Source organism: Saccopteryx bilineata, chromosome 2 (assembly GCF_036850765.1).
Source record: "Saccopteryx bilineata isolate mSacBil1 chromosome 2, mSacBil1_pri_phased_curated, whole genome shotgun sequence".
In the NCBI taxonomy this organism is placed as follows: Eukaryota; Metazoa; Chordata; class Mammalia; order Chiroptera; family Emballonuridae; genus Saccopteryx; species Saccopteryx bilineata.
Window position 1 is genome coordinate 115,001,028 of NC_089491.1, and position 25,629 is coordinate 115,026,656.

At 38.0% G+C, this 25,629-nt stretch overlaps 1 long non-coding RNA gene across 1 annotated transcript; it reads right to left on the reverse strand.

Moving 5' to 3' along the window:
• Positions 1 to 2,106: 2,106 nt before the first annotated feature.
• Positions 2,107 to 25,629, reverse strand: LOC136322919 (uncharacterized). Its single transcript, XR_010728881.1, has 3 exons — positions 25,560 to 25,629; positions 25,386 to 25,457; positions 2,107 to 2,264 (listed from the first exon to the last, which is right to left on the reverse strand). It is a non-coding gene; the product is annotated as an uncharacterized lncRNA (long non-coding RNA).

The window sequence follows — 25,629 nt, forward strand, 5'->3', positions numbered from 1 at the left end:
GCGGGAGTCTGTCTGACTGTCTCTCCCTGTTTCCAGCTTCAGAAAAATGAAAAAAAAAAATTACTATTGTATTTAGTGGAGCAAGAACTAGATAAAATGGAGAGCCAGTGTTGGGAGCACTGCTAGTGAGTTAAAAAAGTGAAGTAAAAAAACCCCAAAGCACCACAAAGAAAAATTTGAGTCCCAGATAAAGTAATTTGTTCATGATTGAGGATTGAATGAGAGAAAAAGTAAAAGAGAAAAGAATATAGAGGGAGAGAAAAAAAAAGAAAGAGGAAAACACAAAAAGAAAAAAAAAGAATAAAAGGAGAGAAAGAGAGAGTTAAGGGTTTTGAGTGCAATCCTCATAAAGAGAAAGGAAGAAGAAAGAAAAGATAATGTGAGATGTAACACTTATGGGTAGTGTAGTTCAAGGAGAGGAGAGAGTAAGACCAGCAGAGAATTAAACAACCAAATTGGAAGAGGAAGAAAATAATCAAGACAAGAAGATAAGAGAAACAAATGATCAAATATAATAAAATGGAATAGGTTATAAAGTACGTGGATTATTTTTGATTTTGAGAGGTTATCTTCTTGCTTTTTCTTTTCTCTCCCTCTTCCTGGTCGGTGACTCTGTACCCCGGGTTCTGCCCCTGTGGCACGCTTAGGTAGAGGTTTACAGTTATTAAGTCTCTATGGCGATATCATATATTGGGCTTCAGTCTCGTTGGCAGTCAAGGCTCATTAGCATTTGCAGGCTCTGCCAATGAGAGAGTCTGTATTCTCAGAGCCTCTCTCCTAGTCTTTCATTCCTGAATTAGTAGCCTGATGATTCAGCTATGGGATTGCTGCTGCCTCTGCCTGGATAATAAGAGGCTCAAAGAGCTGGCAAATCCCCACTCTATTCCCACTCAGTGCAGGGCTCTGGGTAAGGCTCAATCAGTCAGAGCCACTAGTATAATCAGGCGGGGCTTCGGCCCACACAAAGACCTCTGACTCTGCCCCTCTGTCCGGGAACACAGGTGCCCATTCCTGGGGGAATCTCTTGCCCACTATCTGCACTTTCCAACCAGGATATCCGGCCAGCCACCTCTCACTCCCAGTGAGGCACCCTGCCTGCATGGAAAAGTTCCAGCGTAGGAAATTTTGCTCCCACTCAATCCTTGCATGCTGCTTTTTGGGGCACAGGGGCAACCTCAAGGCTCTGGTTTCAGCCCACAGAAAGGCCTCTGACTCTGCCCCTCTGTCCGGTAACACGGGCGCCCACTCCTGGGAGAAATTTCTCGCCCACTCTCCGCACTCGCCGACCAGGAGATCAGGCCGGCTACCTCTCACTCTGGGTGAGGAGCCCCACCCACATGGAAAAGTTTGAGCTTAGGGAATATCACTCCTGCTCCCTCCCCGTGTGCTGCTTTTTCAGGGCACAGGGGCGGCCCCAAGATTCCGCTTTCAGCTCACACAAAGGCCTCTGACTCTGCCCCTCTGTCCGGGAACACGGGCACCCTCTTCCAGGGTGCTCAGAGGAATCTCTCACCCACTCTCCATGCTTGCTGACCAGGATATCAGGCAAGCTGCCTCTCACTCCGAGTGAGGCACCCCGCCCACACAGAAAAGTTGGAGTGTATGAATTTTGTTCCCACTCACTCACCACGTGCTGCTTTTTGGGGCGCAGGGGCGACCCCGAGACTCTGGTTTCAGCCCACAGAAAGGCCTCTTTCCCTGCCCCTCTGTCCAGTAACATGGACGCCCACTCCCGGGGCTCTAGAAGGACTCTCTCGCCCACTATCTGCATGTGCCAACCAGGAGATTGGGGCAGATGGCTGTCCCAAGTGCCTTTCTTTGTCTGGGTTTGGCATGAGTGTTAGCTTGTGTTGACTAAGTTGCCAGAAGCACAGTTTTTCCTTGGCTTGGATGCCTGTGCCACAGCCTGGTTCAGATGTTTGTGCCGCAGTCTGGTTCTATTCACATCCTATGCCTGCCTTAGTTCCTATATTCTCAGTTCCCAGTGAAAGCAGCCCATATTTAGGTTAGTGAGGAAGGCAGAGTGTTTCTTCTTCCTTATTTCCTTCAGGGTTGATTATATATTTAGTCAACTTTTTGCTCAATCATACCTTCACATTTAGAGTGGAACTTCTGGAGGCTCCAAGGATGGATTTTTTTGTCTCTGGTTGAAGATCTTGTTGAATTTTGGGGGAGATTTATCAGGATCACTTCTTACGGCGCCATTTCTCTGACGTCATCTTCCATTTCTTAATTTCTGATTAAATCACCACAGAGCACATGGGCTGAAAAAAAAGTAACAGAAGAAAGAAGTATATATTACAACCAAACAAAAACAAATGATAGAAAAAAAGAGAAAAGAACCAAACAAGATACAAACCTATCAAAAAGCAATATATAAAATGGTAATAGGAAACCCTCAAGTGTCAATAAATACACTAAATGTAAATGGATTGAACTAACCAATAAAAAGACACAGAGTAGCAGAATGGATGAAGAAAAAAATCCAACTGTATGCTGCCTTCAAGAAACACATCTAAGCTACAAGGATAAAAGTAAATTCAAAGTGAAAGGTTGGAAAACAATACTCCAAGGAAATAATATCCAAAAAAAGCAGGTGTAGCCATACTCATATCTAACAATGTTAACTACAAGACAGCAAAGGGAATCAGAGACAAAGATGGTCATTTCATAATGATAAAGGGGACATTGAATCAAGAAGACATAACACTTCTTAATATATATGCACCAAACCAAGGAGCACCAAAATATATAAGACAGCTACTGACTTACCTAAAAATAAAAACTAACAAAAATACAATCATACTTGGAGACCTCAATACACCACTGACTGCTCTATATCGTTCATCCAAACAGAAAATCAATTAAAAAAAATGTTGGCCTTAAACAAAACATTAGAACAATTGGATATGATAGACATCTACAGGACATTTCATCCCAAAGTGTCAGAGTATACATTTTTCTCCAGTATACATGGAACATTCTTAAGAATTGACCATATGTGGGGCCACAAAAATAACATCAACAAATTCAGAAATTATACCAATCACATTCTCTGATCATAAAGCTTTGAAACTAGAATTCTACTGCAAAAAAAGAGGTAAACAAATCCACAAAAATGTGGAAATTAAACAACATACTTTTAAAAAATGAATGGGTCAAAAAAGAAATAAAAGCAGAGATCAAAAAATACATACAGACAAACAAAAATAACAATGTGACATATCAGAAACTCTGGGATGCAGCAAAAGCAGTAATAAGAGGAAAGTTCGTATCACTACAGGCCTATATGAACAAACCAGAGAGAGCCCAAGTAAACCACTTAACTTCACATCTTAAGGAACTAGAAAAAGAAGAACAAAGGCAACCCAAAACCAGCAGAAGAAAGGAAATAATAAAAAATCAGTGCAGAAATAAACAAAATAGAGAACAGAAAAACTATAGAAAAAATTAATAGAACAAGGAGCTGGTTCTTTGAAAAAATCAACAAAATTGACAAACCCTTGGAAAGACTCACTAAGGAAAAAAGAGCAGGACTCATATAAACAAAACTCAAAATAAAAGGGGAGAAATCACCACAGATATCATAGATATACAAAGAATTATTGTAGAATACTACAAAAAACTATATGCCACCAAATTTAACAATCTAGAAAAAATGGATAAATTCCTAGAACAATACAATATTTCCAGACTGAGTCATGAAGAAGCAGAAAGTCTAAACAGACCCATAAGCAGGGAGGAAATACAAACAACTATTAAAAACCTCCCCAAAAATAAAAGTCCAGAGCCAGATGGCAATACTAGTGAATTCTATCAAACATTCAAAGAAGACTTGGTTCCTATTCTACTTCAAAGTCTTCCAAAAAATTGAAGAAGAAGCAATACTTCCAAACACATTTTATGAGGACAAATAGCACTCATACCGAAACCTGGTAAGGACAACACAAAAAAAGAAAACTACAGACCAATATCTCTAATGACTACAGATGCTAAAATACTAAACAAAATACTAGCAAATCGAATACAACACATTAAAAAAATAATTCATCATGATCAAGTGGGATTCATCCCAGAATCTCAAGGAGGGTTCAACATACGTAAAGCGGTTAACATAATACACCACATCTACAAAACACAGAACAAGCCTGACCAGATGGTGGCACAGTGGATAGAGCATCGGACTGCGATGCCGAGGACCCAGGTTCGAGACCCCAACATTGCCAGCTTGAGCAAGAGCTCATCTGGTTTGAGCAAAGCTCACCAGCTTGGACCCAAGGTCACTGGCTCGAGCGAGGGGTTACTCGGTCTGCTGAAGGCCCACGGTCAAGGCACATATGAGAAAGCAATCAATGAACAACTAAGGTGTCACAATGAAAAACTGATGAATGCTGCTTCTTATCTCTCTCCGTTCCTGTCTGTCTGTCCCTATCTGGCCCTCTCTCTGACTCTCTATCTGTAAAAACAAAAACAAACAAACAAACAAACAAAAAAAACCCACACAGAACAAAACCATATAATCCTATCAACAGATGCAGAAAAGGCATTTGATTATATAGAACACCATTTTATGTTTAAAACACTCAACAAAATGGGTATAGAAGGAAACTATCTCAATATAATAAAGGCCATGTATGATAAACCATCAGTTAACATCATATTAAATGGCATAAAACTTAGGAATTTTCCTCTAAAATTAGGAACAAGACAAGGTTGTCCACTCTCTCCACTCTTATTTAACATAGTGCTGGAAGTTCTAGCCAGAGCAAGCAGACAAGATAAAGAAATAAAAGGCATTCATATTGGGAAAGAAGAACTAAAAGTTTCACTTTTTGCAGATGATATAATCCTATACATTGAAAACCCCAAAGACTCCACAGAACGACTACTGAAATAATAAACCAATACAGTAAGGTTGCAGGATATAAAATTATTGATAATTTATATACAAAAGTCTATTGCCTTCCTAGATGCCAACAATGAAACATCAGAAAATGAACTCAAAAAAATAATCCCCTTCATGGTTGCAACAAAAAAATAAAATACCTAAGAATAAACATAACAAAGAATGTAAAGGACGTAGATAATGAAAACTACAAAGCGTTGTTAAAGGAAATCAAAAAAGATACAATGAAATGGAAAAATATTCCTTGTTCTTGGATAGGAAGAATAAATATAGTCAAATGACCATATCACCCAAAGCGATATACAAATTTCATGCAATTCCTATCAAAATTCCAATATCATTTTTTTAAAGAAATGAAACAAAAAATTATCAGGTTTATATGGAAATATAAAAAAACCCGAAAAGCCAAAGTAATCCTAAGGAAAAACAACAAAGCTGGGGGCATTACAATACCTGATTTCAAATTATATTATAGAGCCATGATAATACAGCATAGTATGGGCAGAAAAATAGACACTCAGACCAATGGAACAGAATAGAGAGCCCAAAAATAAAACCACATATATATGGTCAAATAATCTTTGATAAAGGGGCCAACAACACACAATAGAGAAAAGAAAGCTTTTCAATAAATGGTGCTGGGGAAACTGGAAAGCCACATGCAAAAGAATAAAACTTGACTACAGTTTGTCCCCTTGTACTAAAATTAATTCAAAATGGATCAAAGACCTAAATATAAGACCTGAAACAATAAATTACATAGAAGAAAACATAGGTACTAAACTCATAAACCTTGACAATAAAAAGCACTTTATAAATTTGACTCCAAAGGCAAGGGAAGTGAAGGCAAAGATAAATGAATGGGACTACATCAGACTAAGAAGCTTTTGCACAGCAAGAGGAACTGACAGCAAAACAGACAGCCAACTAAATAGATGATATTTTCAAACAACAGCACAGATAAGGGCCTAATATCTAAAATATATACATAAAACTCAACAACAAACAAGCAAACAATCCAATACAAAAAAAAATGGGAAGAAGACATGAACAGACACTTCTCCCAGGAAGAAATACAAATGGCCAACAGATATATGAAAAGATGCTCATCTCCATTAGCTATTAGAGAAATGTAAATCAAAACTACAATGAGATACTACCTCACACCTGTTAGATTGGCTATTATCAACAAGACAAGTAATAGCAAGTGTTGAAGAGGCTGTGGAGAAAAAGGAACCCTCATCCACTGTTGGTGGAAATGTATAGTACAACTATTATGGAAGAAAGTATGATGGTTCCTCAAAAAATTAAGACTAGAACTACCATATGACCCAGCAATCCCTCTATCAGGTATATACCCCAAAACTCACAAACACTGGTACTTAAATACACATGTAGCATTGTTTTGCAAATTCATTACAGCATTGTTCATGGTGGCAAAGACATGGAAACAACCAAAAAGCCCTTCAGTAGATGAATGGTTAAAGAAGATGTGCTACATGTATACTATGAAATACTACTCAGCCATAAGAAATGATGACATCAAATCATTTAAAACAACATGGATGGACCTTGATAACATTATCCTGAGCGAAATAAGTAAGTCAGAAAAAACTAGAAACTATATGATTCCATACATAGATGAGACATAAAAATGAGACTCAGGGACATGGACAAGAATATGGTGGTTACTTGTGGGGGGAGAGGGAGGGGGTAGAGGAGGGGCACAAAGAAAACCAGATAGACAATGATGGAGGACAATTTGACTTTGGGTGATGGATATACAACATAATCAAATATCAAAATAAACTTGAGATGTTTTCTCTGAATCTATGTACCCTAATTAATCAATGTCACCCCATTAAAATTAATAATAAAGGAAAATTTTTTTAAAAGTTTAAGAACACACATTGTCTGAAGCTGAAAGGATGAAGAAAGATATTCAAAGCAATTGGTAACCAAGAGAAGAAATGGCTACATTTAATTAATCAAAATAGACTTTAAGTCAAACAATGTCACAAGAGACAAAGAACATTACATAATGATAAAAGAACCAAGCCAACTGGAAGATGTAACAATTATAAACATTTATACACAGAGCATTTCAGCACCTAAATTTAGAGCAAATATTGACAGAACTAAAGGAAGAAATACACTGTAATACAACAATAGTAAAAGACTTTGGGACTGGCTAGGACATCTAGATAGAAGATCAATAAGGAAACAAAGGAGTTTAACAATGTTACTGACTAACTGTACCTAAAAGACATATACAGAACATTCCACCCAAAAAGAGCAAATGCACATTCTTCCCAAGGGTACATGAATTTTTCTCCAGAATGGATCACAAATTACGTCAAAAATGAGTCACAACCTGTTGGCTGGCTCAGCGGTAGAGAGCTCAGCATGTGGAAGTCCTGGGTTTGATTCCTCTCCAGGGTATACAGGAAAAGTGTCCATCTGTTTCTCCACCCTTTCTCCTCTCCTTTCTCTCTATCTCTCTCTTCCCCTCCCACAGCCAAGGCTCTATTGGAGCAAAGTTGGCCTGGGCACTGAGGATGGCTCCATGGTCTCTGCCTCAGGTGCTAGAATGGCTCCAATTACAGCAGAGCAATGCCCCAGAAGGGCCCCCTGGTAGGCATGCTGGGTGGATCCTGGTTGGGCACATGCAAGAGTCTGTCTGACTCACCCCCTGACCCCCCAACTTCTCACTTTGGAAAAATACAAAAAAAAAAAGTGAGTCACAACAAATTTAATACAATTAAAATTATATTTAGTATCTTTGACCATAAATAAGTGACACTAAAAATCAACAGCAGAGAGAAAACTGGAAACTTCACAAAAATTTAAAAATTAAACAATATACTCCTTAAAAACAATTGAGCTAAAGAATAAATAAGAAATCATTAACTATTTCAAGTTAAAAAAAATTAAAATATATTAAAACTTATGGAATGTGGCAAAAGTAATACTAAGATATTAAGTTTGTAGCAATAAATGTGTACATTAAAAAAGAAGAAAGATCTCAAAAGACAACTCAGAGTTATACCTCAAGGAGCTACAAAAAGAAAAACAAAAGAGGCCCAAAGTTAGAAGATGGAAGAAAATAAAAAATAACCAAGATGAAGAAATTATAAAATAAAAAAAACAATAGAAAAAAGTCAACAAAACTAAGGTTGGGTTTTTTAAACAATAAGCAGAATTGAAAATCCTTCAGCTAGCCTAAGAAAAAAGAGAAAAAGCTCAAATAAATAAAATCAGAAATGAAAGAAGAAACATTACAACTGATAATACAGGAGTAAAAAGAGTTGTAAGAGACTACTATAAATAATGATAGCATCACACTGGAGTTCTGAGGTCACTGGTTTGAGCCCAAGGTTGCTGGTTCAAGCCCCAATCAGGGAACACATGAGAAGCAATCAATGGCACAACTAAGTGAAACAATTATATGCAATTAACTGAATAATCTAGAAAAAAATATATAAATTTTTATAAATCTACAATCTACTCATGAAGAAATAGAAAGCCTAAACAGATCTATAACTAGCATGGAGATTAAATCTGTAATCAAAAACCTCCCCAGTAAAGAAAATCCCAAGGACAGAAGATTTCATTGATGAATTCTACCAAACATTTAAAGAAGAATTGGCACCTATATTTCTCAATCTCTCCCAAAAAATGGAAAAGTAGGGCATCTCTTAAAACTAGTTTTTGGAAGCCAGAATTACCCTGATGTCATAGCTAGACCAAGACACCATGAGAAAACTACAAGGCAAAACACCTTATGAACACAGATGCAAAATCCTCAACATAATACTAGCAAACTAAATCCAACAGCACATTAAAAGTATCATACACCACCACCAAGTAAGAATTATCCTTGGGGTGCAAAAATTGTTCAACATATACAAACCAATAAATGTGATATACCATATTAACAGAATGAAGAATAAAAACTATATGCAAATAGAAGCAGAAAAAGCATTTGACAAAATCCAACACTCTTTTTTATTAAAAAGATACTCTCAACAAACTAGCAATAGAAAAAAAATACCTCAAAATATAAGGCCATATAAGAAAATCTAACATTATGCTCAATAGTGAAAATCTGAGTTTCTCCTCTAGTATTAGAAAGAAAGCAAGGATACTCTTACCACTTCTACCTAACATAGTTCTAGAAATTTTAGCCAGAGAGCAATTAGGTAAGGAAAGAAAAAGACATTTATATTTGAAAAGATGTAAAATTGTCCCTATTTGCAAACAACATAATCTTATATGTAGAAAACCCCAAAGAATTTGTTTTAAAAATCTATTAAAACTGATACATAATTCAGTAAAATTGTAAGATACAAAATTAATATACATCAATTTCTATACAATGATAATAACTATTTTTTTTAAAAGCCTTGAAACACAGTCTCATTTACAATAGTATCAAAAAATAAAATACTTAGAAATAAAATTAATTAAGGAGGTAAAAAATTTATATTTTGAAAACTATAAAACATTGATGAAAGAAATTAAACAAGACACTGAAAACATGAAGAGATCTTATATTTATGAACTGAAAAACTTAATCTTGTTTAAATGTTTATACTAAGCAAAGTGATGTACATATTCAACAAAATCCCTGTAAAAATTCCAAAGGTATATTTTACAAAAATAGAAAAAAAATCACTATTCTTCAATTTATATGGAACTACGTAAGACCACGAACATCCAAATCAGTCCTGAAAAAGAACAAAACTAGAAGCACCACATTTTCTGATCTCAAAATATATTATGAAGCTACAGTATTCAAAACAGTATGGTACTTCCATAAAGACAGACATATATACAAATAAAATGGAATAGAAATCTCAGAAATAAATTCATATATATATAATATATATGGTCATTGATCTTCAACATGGGTACTAAAATGGGGGAAATATTGTCTTTTCAACAAACAGTGTTTGGAAAACTGAATATCCATATGTAAAAGAATAAAATTGGATACTTATCTTACACTATACACAAAAACCAACTCAAAATAGAGTAAAATTTTAAATGTAACACTTGAAACTATAAAACCCTAGGAGAAAACATACAGAAAAAGCTTTTTGACATTGGTCTTGGCAATTATTTCATGGATATTATCCCAAAAGTCCAGGTAACAATAACAACAAAAAATGGGATTACATCAAAGTAAAAACTTCCTGCACAGCAAAGAAAACAATCAACAGAGTGAAAAGATAATCTACAGAATGAAAGAAAATATTTACAAACCATAGAGCTGATAAGGAATTAACCTAAAACATATAAGAAATTTATACAACTCAACAACAACAAAAAACTAATAACCCAATTTAAAAAACATGATAAGGACCTGAATAGACATTTTTCCAAAGAAGACATACAAATAATCAACAGATGTATGAAAAAAAAATGCTTACTGTCATAAATCATCAGGGAAATACAAATAAAAACCACAATGAAGTATAACCTTATACACATCAGAATGGCTACTATATATATTTTTACACTTGATCTTAGCCAAAAGGCCGAGAAGCGATTATATATATATATTTTTAAAAGGGTAACAAATGTTAGTGAGAATGTGGAGAAATTAGAACCCTTGTACATTGTCAAGAGGAATGCAAAATGATGCAGTCATTATGGAAACCAGTATTAGGATTCCTCAAAAAATTAAGAAAAGAACTACCATATGATCCAGCAATCTTACTTCTGTGTATATATTTCTAAAAGAATCAAAATTCAGATCTCCCTGAGATATGTACACTCCCATGTTCATCAAAGCATTATTCACAATATCTAGGAAGTGGAAACAACCAAAATTTTTATCAGAAGATGAATAGATAAAGAAAATGTGGTATAAATATAAAATTAAATACTATTTAGCTTTAAAAAAGGAAATTGTTCAATATGTGACAACATGGATAAACTCTGAGGACAATATACTAAAAGAAATAAGCTAGCCATAAAAAGATAGTACTGCATTATTTCATTTACATGATATCAAAAAATAATCAAATTCATAAAATCAAAGACCAGAATGGTGGTTGCCAGGATCTGGAGGGGGAAGACAATGGGGAGTTATTTATCAAAGGTGCAAATTTTCTGTTAAGTACCTATATTTAATAATAATGTATTATTGTACACTTAAAATTTGTTAAGAGAATTAAACTCATGTTGTGTTCTTACCACAATAAAATAATAGATAAATAAAATGTGTCTATATTTGGACATAGGATCTTTAAAGTGATAAAATTAGGTTATTAAGGTGCACCCTAATCCAATATGATTAATGTCCTTATAAAAAGAGGAAATTAGGACTCAGATGCACAGAGGAAAGACCATGTAAAAACATAGAGGGAAGACAGCCACGTACAAGCAAAAGTTAGAAATCTGCTGACAAGTTGATCTCGGACTTCTAACCCCCAGAACTGTAAGACTAATTTCTGTTATTTGAGTCATCTGGTTTGTGGTACTTTCATATGGCAGCCCTAACAAGTTAATATAACAGGCTTTAAGCAATTAAAGTGACATAATGCAGTGATTTAGGCAGAAGATGATTGTAGCTTGTCTAAGGTGATAGTCGTGTAAAGCAGTGGTTCCCAACCCCCGGGCCACAGACCAGTATTGGTCCATTGGCCATTTGGTACCAGTCTGCAGAGAAAGAATAAATAACTTACATTTTTTTGTTTTATTTATATTTAAGTCTGAATGATGTTTTATTTTTTTAAAATGACCAGATTCCCTCTGTTACATCCATCTAAGACTCACTCTTGACGCTTGTCTCAGTCATGGGATACCTTTATCCGTCCCATGCTAAAGGCCAGTCCATGAAAATATTTTCTGACATTAAACCGGTCCAAGGCCCAAAAAAGGTTGGGGACCACTGGTGTAAAGGAAGAAAAGTGACTGGATTCAAGATGGCTTTACAGATGAAATCAACATTGAGGGTGGGATGAATAGATCAACATGGAGGCCACCCAGATAGCAACATGAAGAACTTGGTAGATAGTGGTGCTACGAAGATGGAGGAAACCCAGGGAGGAGAAGTTCTGTTTGAATATACAGTGTGTCCATAAAGTCATGATGCAGTTTTGACCCGTCACAGGAAAGCAACAAGACGATAGAAATGTGAAGTCTGCACCAAATAAAAGGAAAACTCTCCCAGTTTCATACCTATTCAGTGCAGGTCGATGTGGGCTCATGCGCAGATTTTTTAGGGCTCCTTAGGTAGCTATCCCGTATAGCCTCTACAGACTTGTCACTGACTGATGGCCTACCAGAACGGGGTTTCTCCACCAAACTGCTGGTTTCCTTCAACTGCTTATCCCACCGAGTAATGTTATTCCTATGTGGTAGCGCTTTGTTATAAATGCACCGATATTCACGTTGCACTTTGGTCACAAATTTGAATTTAGCAAGCCACAGAACACACTGAACTTTCCTCTGTACCGCCCACATCTTGACTGGCATGGCCATGGGCTGCTCTGCTGTATACGCGGTGTTACGTCATCACATGTGCATGCACAAATGCTGCCACATCATCCTACAGAAACTGGGAGGGTTTTCCTTTTATTTGGTGCAGATTTCACATTTCTATCATCGTTTGTTGCTTTCCTGTGACTGGTCAAAAGTGAACCATGACTTTATGGACACACTGTAGTATTGCTGTTGATCTCGCCCTTTATATCCATCAAAGTCTGCTTGATTTAGGTGCTCCTATATTAGGTGCATAGATATTTATAACGGTTATATCTTCCTATTGGATTGCTCTTTTTATCATTATGTAGTGACTTTCTTTATCTCTTACTATAGCCTTTGTTTTAAAGTCCATTTTGTCTGATATAAGTATCGCTACCCCAGCTTTTTTTTCATTTCCATTTGCATGAAATATTTTTTTCCATTCTTTTACCTTTAGTCTATGTGTATCTTTTGTTTTGAGATGTGTCTCTTATAAACAGCATACGTATAGGTCCTGTTTTCTTATCCACGCAGCTACCCTATGTCTTTTGATTGAATCATTTAATCCATTTACATTTAAGTTTATTATTGATATATAGTTGCTTATTGCCATTTTATTCTTTAAAACTATCTTCCTCTTTTATTATATTCTCCCCCCTCCTTTGTTCTATTTACAACAGGCCCCTTAACATTTCTTGCAGTATTGGTTTGGTTGTAATAAATTCCTTGAGTTGTTATTTGTTTGTCTGGGAAGCTTTTAATTTCTCCTTCAATTTTAAATGATAGCCTTGCTGGATAAAGTAGTCTTGATTTTAGCCTCTTGTTCTGCGTTACTTTGAATATATCTTGCCATTCCCTTCTGGCCTCAAGTGTTTCTGTTGAGAAGAAGGATGTCATCCTTATGGGGGCTCCTTTGTAGGTAATAGTCTTTTTTTCTCTAGCAGCTTTTAATATTTTCTCTTTATCTCTTAGCTTTGGTATTTTAATTAGATGTGTCTTGATGTTAATTTCTTTGGATTTCTCTTTAATGGAATTCTCTGTGCTTCTTGAACTTGTGTGATGTTTTCCTGCATCAATTTAGAGTCATTTTCAGCTATGATTTGATTAAACAAGGTTTCTATTCCTTGCTCTTTCTCTTCTTCTTCAGGAATCCCTATGATGCGGATGTTATTTCTATTCATGTTGTCACAGAGCTCTCTAAGAGTTTTCTCAGACTTTTTGAGTCTCTTTTCTTTTTGCTGCTCTGCTTTCATGTTTTCATTTATCTTGTCTTCTAACTTGCTGATTCGAACTTCAGCTTCATCCATTCTGCTTTTAATTCCTTCCATTGTGGTCTTCATTTCTGATATTGTATTTGTCATTTCTGACTGATTCTTTTTTATTATTTCAATGTCCTTTTTTATATTAGCTATCTCTTTATTTAGATGCTTGTTATGTCCATCTATTGCTGTTCTAGTATCTTTGAGCATCCTAACAATTCATTATTTTAAACTCTGCATCTGGTAATTTGTTCATATCTGACTCATTCAAGTCCTTTTCTGGGGATTTCTCTTGATTTATTTGGGTTGTATTTCTCTGCCTTCCCATTCTGTCTATGTATAAGAAGGGTGTGGCCACAGGAGTCCAATGGGTGTGGCCTCTGTGTTCCCTAGGTGTGGTCTGTCTGCAGGCCCACCACCCCCTCTGCTTCTGCCTCAGACTTTTGGGTATGGGCATTCCTGGGGCTGGTCCACTCCAGCAGTCACTGCAGTTTCCATCTCTCCTCCATGGGCAGGGGCTGTGATCATGTGTCCGGGCTACAAGCCTCCGCAGGCCTTGGCCTTCACCCTGCCCCCACAGGTGGGGCTGCGCAGTGTGCTGGGGCTGTAAGTCTTGGCACTGCAGGCTGGGCCATGCACCTATGCTCAGCCAAGGGTCTCCCCTGCCCCTTCACAGCTTTTGCCCCGCCCCTGCAGGCGGGGCTGTATTCACAATGGCTGCAAGACCCAGCTCCAGGGGTGGGGCTGTGTGCCTGAGCTCAGCCACGGGTTCCCTGGCTTTCACCCCACCCATGATGGCGAGGCTGTGCTTGTGCACCGTCACAAGCCCTGGCTCAGTTGCAGCTCTCCTCTGGTGCTCTGGCTTTCACTCAGCTTTCACCTTGCCCCTGCTGGCAGGATTGCAGGCAGGACCACTCTTGCTCACCCAGCCCACAGCTGAGTCAGAGCACTTTCTTGCACCCCTTCTGTCCCTGCTAGGTGGAACTGAGCTCACACCTGACCTCAGTTGTTGCCGGCCTGGCTTCCGCCCCTGCTGATGGGACCCTGCTTCTGCGTCCCACCACTGCCCGCACCCTACGAGCCCTCAGCAGTGTGGGTGGGGGCGCTGTAGCTCAGACCCTAGCACTTAATACTGTATCCCTGATGGCTCCCTTCTTCTAAGCAACTCTGCTCTGAGTTCCATGGGAGAGCTTGTTTGGCTGGTGTCCTGCTTCCCTTTGCTGGTATTGCTGGTTCCAGGGGAAATATTCACTTTAGGTTTGGGGAGCGACTCAACCCAGGGGTTAGGGTGGCTGTCTCTCAAAGTGTTTCTCCCTGTACCTCCTAGGTTACTCTCTCTTCCTGCTACTCTGGTCCTCTCCACTCTTACCATCCCCCAGAGTCTCAGGTGAGTGGTTGTGAAAGAGGTTTTTCTGCACAGTTCCTTTAAGAAGAATCCTGGGTCTTAGAAATCTTTCTCTTTCTCACAAACAGTATCTTGGCTTATTTTGCAGCTAAATACTGTCCATAGGCCTCTTCTAGTCTTTGGGTTGCAGGCTTGGGCTTTGGTCCTGGGGCCCAGGATTCTATCCTCTCTGCTAAACTCACTTCCCGCCACGCGAGTCCCTCTGGGCTGCTGTTGGTACCAGGGAGCTGGGCAGCCCTCTCCATGTTCCATTTTTCCTACCAGTCTCAGTGTGGCTTTTTCAGTGTTACTTGGTTAAAGAGTCCTCTTAGTTTAGTCCAAAGTTGGTTTTTCCAGATGATGGTTCTTAAAATTAAGTTGTGATACAGTTTGGCTTTGGGAGGTGGAAGTTGGTACGTCCGCCTACTCCACTGCCATCTTGCCACTTCCATGATCTAATTGTAAATCAGAGAACAGAGCTTTCAGCATGAACCCAGAATATTCTCAAAGGTGGGAAGAATAAGGCAAGTGCTTTAAAAGAGTCAAAGGGATGAGTTGCTAAGGAAACAAGACCATAAACTTACATCATTCATTTTTTTGATTGGTGGATGCAGCTGGACTTTCAAGGGTCTTTTGACTCAATAGTCAGCAAATGGGTTGTGAGATGAGAGCAACTGGTAGTTTCAATTGACTCATGGTCAGAATATAGAGTCAGGGGATATAGCCAACAGCTGGAGTCATAAGACATGGTCAGCAGGCAAAGAGGGTTAACAAGGCAGGGACCAACGCCTCAGTTTCCCTTAAAGTCTGCAAAATAAATGGGTAAAACAAGTTTTGTGGTGAAATGGACAGTGCAGGGAATGTAGTTCATCAGGTAGAAGAAGTCAGAGTTTAAACTGTAAAACGGTTTAGTCACTCCAGCAAGGTCAGAGACAAAATCGCAGAAGGCTCTAGATATTCGCCCACAACATTATAATGTTAGAATCCTCAAGGGTTTCTTGGATGTAACTTCTTTTATGGTTTAGGTAAATCTCTCTCAAATTCTTTAGTAACTAGGAATTGTACTTTACACAATAGATATTAATAAGAACCATTACACATCAACTGCATTAAGAAATCCAACCATATATTAAAAATATATGGAAAAATAATGGCTTTATCATGTCATGTCCCAGAAAGAATATTAGGCAGCTTACAAAATGTACATGTAATTATAATTTAAGGTTAAGGAATGAATGGGGACAGGGTGGGGGCAAGGCTTCTTATGGTATATCTTTTTATTTCCTTTTGATCTTTGAACAATAGAAATGTATAACTATTCAGAAAGTTAAATTTTTTAAAAAGCCGAAATTTCCATTTTAAGCTGAGGAGATAGGTAACTGGACAAGTTTCAGCATTAGGCTGTTGGTGATGTTTTAGATCTGCTTTGGTTCATATCCGGCAGGAAGCAGCAAGGTATGAGCTCTGTGCTGCCTGAGTAGAGAAGAAAGGAAGTCAGTGATTGTGGGCCCAAATGTTTAAGAAATTTTTCAGGATAAGAAAAATGAGCATATCATCTCAGGATATGATACATGTGGGTAGACATATATAAGAAAATCCTGTGAGTATCTATTCTAGGACAAGGATACTTTATTCCACACTTCAATTTAACATTTTTGCCTAACATGTGGTGGTACAGTGGATAAAGCATCGACCTGAAATGTTGAGGTCACTGGTTCAAAACCCAGGGTTTGCCCAGCCAAGGTACATAGGACAAGCAACAATGAGTTGATGCTTCCCATTCTTCTATTCCATCCCCACTCCTCACTTTTCTCTTTCTCTCTCTCCTCTCTCTAAAATCAATAAATAAAATCTTTAAAAAAAATTTTTTTCTCAAAGTTTAAAGAAAATTTTGTACATGTTAGATTATTCTCTGAAAGAAAAGAAAATTTGGGTTCTGCCAGAGATGGAAGCTAATGATGACATCAAAGGGAAAGTGTTTGTTCCTCTGAAGAACACTTCCGGTTCAAGCCCCAGATCTATTATGACTTTCACGAGGTATGTCAGCCAGATACAGGCAGTAAGTACTCTTAGTGTGGAAAATCCCTCTATTTTCAAACTAGGATAAGTCACTTCTCAATTCGTTGCTGTTTTACCCAGCATTTTGTTGGCCATCCTACCTGGATCACTTTCCTCCCCTAACTGTGTAATTCCTTTACTTACCATACTGAAGTCTTTATGTATTTCAGGACTTCAAACTCAAGGGGGTCACATTAAACTGATGTGTTACCCCCAAACCACTATCTTCTTCTATCTTTGCTGTTTATTAATTTTAATTAGTAGACTTCATTTTTAGAACAATCTATAAAGTTTTTTATAAACAGTAGGTTTATAGAAAAATTGAACAGAGTCCCATATACTCCTCCCCCCCGACCCTGCTGCAGTTTCCTCTATTATTAACGTCTTGCTTTACTATGGTTTATGTTTTACAAATGTGATGTATTAATATTAGTTTACTAATACCTAAAGACCATAGTTGACAGTAGAGTTCACTCTTTGTGTTGTATATTCTATGGGAATTGGCAATGTATACTGGCATGTTGCCCACTATTACAGTATCATACAGAATAGTTTCATTGCCCTGAAATCTCCTATGCTCCACCAACTCATTCCTCTTATTCTCTCCCTCCAACTCCTGGCAAGCATTCATCATTTTACTGTCTCCATATTGTTTTGCCTTTTTCAACATTCCATAGAGTTAGAATAATACAGTATGTACCATGGCATAATAAGAAATACATATTTGGTCTTTGTCCCCAGTTTCTGGCAAGCAGTTCCTAATACTCTTATAGTTTCCAGAGGGATAACAAGTGTCTTTTGAATGCTAATACGATAACTGGTGGAGTGGGAGGGGGGGCCCTAAATAGCTTCAGAATAGTGGCTGGTTGCCAGAAAGGTCAAGGCTTCATAATAACTTTTAGCCCCACCCTCAACCTTCAGGAGGAGAGGCAAGAGAGAGTTAATCATCAATGGCCAATGATTTCATCAATTATACCTGTTTCTGAAATAAAATATAAATTCCTCAGCAGAGTATTCAAGGCCCATCAACAGCAGTCTCCCAACCTCCCTTTTTAATCTTCATTTCTAAGACTTCCCAGTTCGTGCCATCATAACAGTCAATATGAACATTTTGCCTTGTTGCTGGTTTTACCAGCTGACCCTTTATTCCTTCTAGTCTCCCTATCTCAAATGTTCTGCCTATATCAACAACTTTATTGATACAGTCAGAGTTGTTTGATTCTTAACTCAAATGATACCTCTCATATGAGATATTTTTATTTTTTGTTTGAAATAATTGGGCAAAGAAATGATTTCTGTTTATAAGAAGTAATTTAATTGAATATATTGGGGTGACACTAGTTAACATAATTATAAAGGTTTCAGGTGCCTGATTCTATAACATATCTCTGTACACTGTATTGTGTGTTCACCACTCCAAGCCAAGTCTCCTTCCATCACCATTTATCCCCCCAAACCATCCTCTACCTCCTCCACTCCAGCAATCACTACACTGTTGTCTGTGTCCATGAGTTTCTCTCTCTTTTCTTTTGTCCTTTTATGCTCAATCCTTCCATACCCCCCAACCCAGCTTCCACTCCCAACAGCTGTCAGCCCACTCTCTATGTATGGGTCTGTCTCTATTTTGCTTGTTAATTTATTTCACTGACTAGATTCCACATATGTGTGAAATTGTACAGTACTTGTCCTTCTCTGATGAGCTTATTTCACTTAACATAATGCTCTCCAGGTCTATCCATGGTGTCACAAGAGGTAAGATTTCCTTCTTTTTTATGGTCACATAGGATTCCATTGTGTAAATGTACCACAGTGTTTTATCCACTCACCTACTGATGGGCACTTGGGCTGCTACCAAATCTTGGCTATTGTAAATAATCCTGCAATGAAGCATAGGGGTACATATATTCTTTCAAATTAATGTTTTGGGTTTCTTCAGATAAATTCCCAGAAATGGAATCTCTGGGTCATAAGGCAATTTCATTTTTAAATTTTTTTAGGTAACTCCATACTGCTTTCCAGAGTGGCTATATCAATCTGCATTTCCAACAGCAGTGCAAAAGGGTACCCTTTTTCCACATCTTCACCAACACATGAGATTTTTTAAAATAGATTTCTTTCTTCTCCTCATGTTTTATAACATTTTTTATTCTATGACTCAATTTAAGCATTTTCTATTGCAGTTATTTGTCTATTCACATTTCTTTTCTACTGGCATGCAAGTAACCAGGGTCTATATTTCTTCAACTTTGTGTCTCTTATGCCATAACTGTGTCTAGAAAATACTGAGTGAATGAAAGAGTCGATAAATGTTGTGATTTTTTTCATAAGGCATTTCTAGAAAGTAGAGAGGGTATGATTTTGAAAAACCATCATCTTTATCAGTAAAACAACTGTTGCCCAACTCACCTTTTTCTCATCATCACCATAATTAGAGGGTTTTTTTTAGACTTTCTGGTTGTTATGGTCCAAAACCCAGTGCTTCCTGTTATTAAACCTGCTGCAATATTTTAACCTAATGTGAAAGCAGCAAAACCAAAAACTGCATTCTGACTTGTCAGCATCTTTTTCTTTATCCCTTTTATCTCTTAATTTAAATCCTTTTCCAGCTTTCCTAACTATTGACATCCTTTGAGAGCTTTCATGTTAGTGTTGCCCATCATGAAGTCACCTTGCACAACCCAGCCCTCCCAAGAGGAGGGCAGGTTCCAATTAAGCTAACAGACAGCAGGCTGAAAACAGTGTCCATTGACATTGGAATAGCACAATGTTTTTAAAAATGAAAGTTTCACAACTTTTTTCCCAAAACAGTCATGTACAAAGCAGCTTACTTGCAGGGAAGACAAGAAGGCTCCATCACAGACACTGTGAGGTAAAAGGGCAAATGGAGAGAGAGGATGAGCTCTCTAGAGAGAAGGAGGCACAAGCCAAGTGCTCTTGACAGAAGCATGGGCTTTGTCTTCACAGAGTCCTGAATCTGAAAGAAGGAATCTACTTCTTACCAGCTTAGAGAACTTGTTCATCTATTCAACAAATATTTTTAAGTGCTTATAAGGTTCTAAATTCTGGGTATATGATAGTCCAGAGATCAAGTATGGTCAGTGCCCTAGTGGAGTTTGCAGTCTAGCAGGATATAGACACAAAGCAAATAAAGCATCAAATTAGTTTGAACTTACAAATTATGATGAGCGATATGAAGGAAAGAGACAAGGTGTCAAGAATGTCAGTAATGGTAAAAACCTGCTTTGAAGGTTGTTGGTCAAATAAGTTTGTAAATATGATGTATATGTTTGCTCACTTATAGTTTGCATTGGGTGTGGGAGACAGGCTGTAAGCTGGCAAGGTCCTTATAGCCTAAGGTTTAGTTTTAAGACTAAGCCTTTCCCACTCTTTTAATACTAACATCTTTTCAACGTCCTTCTAATATTAAGATCTTCTCAACACTAAGCTTTTCCCCACACCCTTGACTGTTGCATGATGTGGGGTGGTACACTCTTAAGAGGAATCCCATTTATGCCTCAGATAAGTGGCTTTGCATCAGAGACTTCCTTATTTGTATATTGGCTTAAAGGCTTTGATTTCTACACTATGAAATAAGGCAGACCAGGGGCTCTCTCATGCAGCTCATGCCATCAGCATTGCAGAGGAGAGGCAGCCAAGATGGCGGAGTGCTGAAGGAGAAGCCAGTTTATGCAGAGTTTGTGCAGAGAGAAGGAGATAGGGAACAGAGGTGAATAAGGCTGGTGGGGCCTTTGATTCTAAGAATACTCGGAGGAGTCAGTGGCTTTGGGAGCCCTGAATGGAAAGGGAAGTGTTTTCTCGCTGTGTGTATCTTCTTGCCAACTGGGTGTGAGCTAGGATTAAAGGTAATGACCCACCAGTTCTTGGCTTCATTGTTTCATTACCGTTTGTCCAAATCAAATGCAAACTTGCATGGGGTGGGTGGCTGTGATAGTGGCCGTGACTACTGGCTTTACAAAAGTACTTTTTACAAGATGTTTCAGTTGATATGAAAAATAAAGAGCCAGCCATGAAAAAGTGTGAGGGAAAGAAAAGGTGTTTTACTTCATTCACAAGAAAAATGTTCTTGTGAGAGTTTACATACTAAGTGCCTGGCACAGGACTGGCCTTTTGTAAATTCTCACCAAGTGATCATTCTTGTTACTGCTGTGACTGTAGACCTTATACACTTGGTAGCCAACTTATAGAAGCCTACTAATCACTGAGCAATCTTTTAAACTTAACAGATATTCAAAGAATAAGCATCAACAGTCACAGCTTCAAACAAGAGGGAAATACATAGAAATTTCTACAAAACACAGAGAAAATCTCATGAGAAATTCAGCATCCTTTCTCTCTTCTTTTCTTGATTAGTCCTTCATCTGGATTCTGTATTATGACAAAATTTCACTAATTCATATGCTGATAATTAAAGATTTTACATTTGTTCTGTGAGGCAAATGAATAATGTAATCAAAATGTAAGGAGGCAGAAGGCTTAATTTAATTAAGGAAAATCATTGTTTCTGAGCAGATTTAACCACATACATTTGCATACAATTAATGTGTTGATTACAAATGACTTGGATTTTCTCTTTAAAGCAAGGCAAGTTAAGCTCTTACTCTGTAGCACTTGACCTTCATAAACTTTCATTTCTTGTTAAAGTTTGCCATAAATAAGCTATGCCACTAACTCAGAATGATTCTTTTCTTCAGTTACTCTAGATTAGAGTTTTCTATTTGGCCAATACTAAACTGATCTGCTTTCTTTTAGTAGCTTTTTGTAATTTCTATTTTGTCATTTTCCAGAAGTTAGTGGATCCAATTAAGGTGGACTTTTTTTATGGTTAAGTGATCTTTGTAATAGTTATAATTTGATAAAGATTGAAAGGGTGTTCAAGGTGTAATTTTCCTTCCTTTATTATTCTGCCAAACCTTTCTTTCTATAATCCTCAAGACTATTCCCACAACTCTGATTCCATATGCCTAGAGCCCCATAAGGGCCCCATATGGTTCTCTACATACATTTTTTTAAAAAAAATCTTTGTTCTCTGCCTCATGGGAGGAGGAGATGAGTTGTTAGAAGACTTGTGCAAGTTTTAGCGCAGAGATCCTAAAGTCAGGCCTTCTATTAGACAAAAGGCTTCAAACTTGGCCCTGAAGGACTAATGAGTTTTAATAATCTTGAATGATAATCTTGACATCCCATAGGAAGAATGGTTTTAGGTCATCTCTAACATGGGTTTTATTCAGATCACCTCATTAAATATTCTAAAATATACAGGATCACTATTAGACAAGTTATGGCACTGTTAAAGGTTTTTAAAAATATATAGTCATGATGCTCATACAGATGGCAAATGAACATGTGTTAAAGATTTTATTTAATCTATCATTATGAAGTTGATAAGAAGTTAGAAGAACTTTAAAGAAGACTCCAAAAACAATATGTAATGAATATTGAAATGAATGTGTAAATGGAGGCAACATCAGCTTCTACCATGGTGAAGAAAAGGAATCAATAGAATCTCTACAATACTGAATTCATTTGCATTCCCAAATCAAAAATTATTTATTGCTATCAATTATCTACAATCTATAGAATTAAGGACTAGCTCAAAGGCAGTAAAAGGCCCAGGACCTCCATGAAATCAGAATTGGATTGCCCAGAAGGGAATGTTTTAACCAAAGCCAAGTTTTGCACTGAAACCCAATTTTCCCCTTGCAGTGCAAATGACACCCACACTTTCCACTCTTATCCTCATATTCATTCAGCCACAGATAAATATTGAAGTATTCTAGTCTGCCAGACAGAATGCTACTCGCTGGGAACCCAGAAGTGAATCGTACATAATCCTTATCATCAAAAAGTTTAAAATATGCCCTGGCCAGTTGGCTCAGTGGTAGAGCCTGGGGTGCAGGAGTCCTGGGTTTGATTTCCAGCCAGGGCACACAGGAGAAGCGCCCATCTGCTTCTCCACCTCTCCCCTTCTCCTGCCTCTCTGTCTCTCTCTTCCCCTCCAGCAGCCAAGGCTCCATTAGAGCAAAGTTGGCCCGGGCGCTGGCCCGGGCATGGCTCCATGGCCTCTGCCTCAGGTGCTAGGATTGCCCTGGTTGCAACAGAGCAATGCCCCAGATGGGCAAAGCATCGCCCCCTGGTGGGCGTGCCAGGTGGATCCCGGTCGGGCGCATGCGGGAGTCTGTCTGACTGCCTCCCTGTTTCCAACTTCAGAAAAATACAAAAAAAAAGCTTAAAATATCACAGGGAGAGATATAAGAGCAAGCAAAGAAGGGCAAAAAGTGCCAGGAAGTTATAATAAAGATTTATTTAGAACATAGAAATAATTTGTAATGCTTAACATGATAGAACACTTTCTATATTTAGTATAAATAGCCTGACCTGTGGTGGTGCAGTAGATAAAGCATCAACCTGGAACACTGAGGTTACTGGTTAAAGACCCTGGGTTTGCCTGGTCAAGGCACATACAGGAATTGGTGCTTCTTGCTCCAACCCCCTTCTCTCTCTCTCTCTCTATCTCTCTCTCTCCTCTCCAAAGTGAATAAATAAAAATAATTAAAAATTAAAAATAAATAAAAAGAACACAGAAAAATTTAGGGGACAGAAATAATGAGTAACCTTCAGTAATGTGCTTATATGCCTGGAATTGTTCTAAATGCTTTTATATGATTGTTTTGTTTAAAACTCATAGCTGTGTGTGATAGATACACTGTCTACCCATTTTACAGATGATAAAACTGAGGCACAGAGGAATTAAAAAAGAATGTATCTAAGATCTCACAGGTTGTAAGTGATAGAGGCAGAATATAGACCTAAGTATAATGCCAGAGCCCATACTCCAATTTCTATCTCATACATTTCACAAAGACTAAGACATTTAATTCTATCTTGGCTGAGGATTGTGCATGGGAAACTGGAAAAAGAGACACCTGATCTAAATTTTGAAAGATGATGGAGGTGCAACTACAGGTTGGGACAGGGGCTTTCCAAAAAGAAAGGGGGCCACATAAGCCAATACACCAAGACCTTAATTGCTAGGAAAAAGACAAATCCTGGAGAGCCTCATAGTCCAAACTAAAATGTTTAACTTTATGTATGGTAAACAGATAATTGACAGAGTTTAAAGCTGAGGAGAGTCATGATCTAGTTGGCTTTTTAGAAAGCACTGTGCTGTTATTTTTTTGATAGCACTCTGTAATATGAAGGATGGATTAGAGATTGGGGTAATCATTAAACCTATAGGGATAGGGCATGAGTGTGCACATGCACATGCACACACACACACACACATACACAAACGTGAAGAAAGCAGACAGAACTCAGATACAGAGCTGTCAGAGTCCAGTGATTTTAATAGCACTTATTTTAATGTGACTTCTAACAAAGTTCCTATTTTAAGTTACTAGGAGATGAGGTATCATTCATTGAGGTAGAAAAACAATGTAAGAAGAAGCAGATTTGGAAGAAAGGTGAGCTTAGTTATGTGGGCATGTTGAAGCTGAGGTAAAAAAAACATCTGGAAGAAAGTGGGATACCAAGAATTAGAGCTCAGGAGAAAACTCTAAATGGGGATAAAGATTCCTGAATCTCTCATAGCAAGGAGGTAATTAAAACTATGAAACAGAATGCAATGACCCTCGATATGCAAACAAGCCAAAATGGTAGACAGAAAAAAGTTAGGGCACAATAACAATAAAAGTGTAGACCAAAAAAGAGAACCCCATGGAGGACCAGGAAGGAAGAGAAGCAGAGATTCAAGAGTAAGAGAGTTGCAAATCCTAGGGAGGGTTGATAGAAATGGTTCATTTCAAGTGTCCCAGACTAAAGAGGTCCTGCTGAGGCCAGACCCATCAGTTCCTTTATGGAGCAGTTTCAGTGACGGGGAAGTATAGTTGGAAAAGTTGCTTGAAAACTGAGTAGGAACACCTACATAAACATAGCAGATGGAAAACACTCATTTACCTTGCTCTTCTGAATCCACCAAAGTAACAGTGAAGAGATTTTTTAAAGCCATTATGACTTGCAAAGACAAAGCAAACAAGGCAAGGAGATAACAGAAAAATTTTGGAAGCAGGAAAACTGGTAGATGAGTGGAAGATGATTTAACAAAGTCAAGAAAGAGGAATCCTAAACCAACAGCGAGGAAAGCTAAGAAACAAACCCATTCACACCCTCCACTCCCGTTCAAATATTCTGGAAGTAGTAGCACCAGATTCTGATGCTGTTGGAAGCCTGAGTGAAGGCAGGACACACAGAGAAGGATTATTTGAGTGTTTGTATAAAATACCAGACTCCAAGATGGCCTCTTATCTCCAGCATGTAGGACTCACTGCTTCATGGAAGACTGGAAATTCGTGGTCTGCAGAGTGAAAAAAGAAAATGTAATTGCACCAGAAGACCCCAACATAATCCCTGGAGGTGTGCCATACTGAATTCAAGAGGATAAAGGAAGACTTCATACCAAATAATGAAACCTTCAGCCCTCCTCCCTAGTTCTGCCCTGAAAAACTGGCAGTCAGGGTAGACCTGCC